The following is a 2500-nucleotide window of genomic DNA, read 5'->3' as shown; positions in this document are numbered from 1 at the left end:
ATGGCAGAAGCAAGGGTCAGTGACATTGCCATATCAAGCGGGACAATGACCTAGAGACTGACCATATACAGTATACATATGATCAGCGCCCAACACCCGTCTCTACCTAAGCTAGGACCAAGGAGGGCCAGGCAATGGCTACTGATAACTCAGCAGATAGACCTATAGGCTCCCCCATAACCCCTATCCTTAGCTCACAAATATGGTGAGATTGCAGTGACCAAAGGAACTAACGAGTTTGAGCGGGACTCGAACCCCAGTCTGGCGTTCACCAGTCAGGGACGTTACCACATCGGCCACCACAACCCTTAGTGTGATCAGTATATTAGCTGATGCTATATCCGGATATCATTTTAATTTCATAATTTCCCGTTCGAAAATATATCAAAAACTTTGTTTTCTTCACGGCCTTTAATTTCGCTCCATAATAATTAATAAGGGTATTGGAATTTGGAGTAATATCAATGCTCTAAATTTCATTATTTCATAATCGAATATATGTAAAAAAAAAAAAAAAAAAAAAAAAAAAAAAAAAAAAATGCTGTTCCTCACGGGCTTCAATTTCATCTCATAATCATCAACCAGGATATTGCAATTTAATGCAAGATCAACACTCTATTCTGGGTTTATTTTGGCATTTTAAGTGTCCAAAATCCACTAAAGATGATAATTTTCACCAAAAGGCAATTTTCTACTCGTTTTAATCAAAGGATCCTTTTCTCCCTTGCTCAGTGATGCCTTCAAAACACCCAAAAAACCTCCTTTTTTTTTCTCCTTCTCACCGAGACCTTCCAAAAACAATCAGATATTTTTGCATGAAGACGAAATCTATTAAGATGTTGATGCTCTCTCCAGTCTTCGGATGGATATGAAGAAAAGTTCGGATTGAAACTGAAGATTTTTCCGAGCGGGAAAATGGCCAACTTAGAAGTGGAAATTTGCGAGAATTTGTATGTCCTTAACCTTCTCATCTGTTATTGTTTCTTGTTAATCTGTTTTTCAACTGATAATTAATAAAATATATAATATTTGTATTATAAGTTACACTGTTAAAGAAAGAAAACCGTAATTTTAATCGGAAATTCTCCGTAAAAATATATTGTTCTCAGCCGTATTTCAGTAAAATACAGGCGACCATAATTTTACCCTACTTTGTTACTATATTTTATGGGTTGGTGAGAGTAATATCACTCTTTACGTCAATATACCCGTTTTTAAAACGGTAAAAATCATGGAATAATTGTTGCCAGATATTTACCGTTTTTTAATGGAAATTTTGAAGTGTAAGAACATTGTATAATAAACTTGATTGTAAATTGAATAATTTTCATTTCTTGATTTAATTTGTATTGAGTTGATTTATAATTTTGTAAAACTGTAAATTCCCATCTGTATTTTAGTATAAAATAATAACGAAAATAATGTAAATTAATAAAACTTAATTGTATTTTTATAATAAAAGATAGAAAAAAATTCAGCCGTCTTAGACTCCTCGGAATTTCTGAAGAAATTTATAAAGTTATTAAAAAAAGTTTTAAATAGAGCGAGTTTTGTTTACCTTGATAGCGAACAAACAAATAGAAAACATTGTTTAGTGAACAGATGAACAGGAATGATACTAGCAAAACAAATACGTAAATTATTATTATTATATTATTATTATCATTATTATTATTATTATTATTATTATTATTATTATTTTATCATTATTATTATTATTATCATCATTATTATTATTATTATCATCATTATTATTATTATTATTATTATTATTATTATAAACAAAACAACATGCTGTTATTATCATTATTAGCATTAATATTATTATCATTATTATTATTATTATTATTATTATTATTATTATTATTATTATTATAATCATTGTTGTTGTTTTTATTATTATTATTATTATTATTATTATTATTATTATTATCCTTTGCAACCACTGAAAGTAGCTGCCTTTCCCAAATTCTATAAAAAAACGTATATGGGAAAATATTTAGAAATATGAATCTTATTGTATTATATATTCCATTGAAATCCTTTTATATATATTGATATGAATGATTTTACAATATCCAATTAATCCGGGATATCAACATAAAAAATGCAAAAGACAGAAGAATGAAAATGCATTTTTTTGCAATACCAATTACATCTCATTGATATAAATACACTATTATTCATATATCCAAAATTCACATGAATTACATTAACGAACTTTTATTTTTCTCCAATAACAGGCCCAAAATTATTTATGCAATGTATTCTATTTTATGCATGGATTTTTAACCAGTCAATTTTCTCAGCCTATTTGGAGGATCGATTTTATTGATATGATATCAGAGCCATCAGTGCAATTAGCATTCACTTTATAATTATTTTGGATGGTTACATTTTTAACAGGACAACTGAATGGGATATTAACGTAGTGATAATTGTTTAACTTATTACAATGTCCAACATGGCAGTAATAATTGTTTAGCTTATTGCACTGTCT

Source organism: Palaemon carinicauda, chromosome 24 (assembly GCF_036898095.1).
Source record: "Palaemon carinicauda isolate YSFRI2023 chromosome 24, ASM3689809v2, whole genome shotgun sequence".
In the NCBI taxonomy this organism is placed as follows: Eukaryota; Metazoa; Arthropoda; class Malacostraca; order Decapoda; family Palaemonidae; genus Palaemon; species Palaemon carinicauda.
This window is presented reverse-complemented; position numbering follows the sequence as displayed.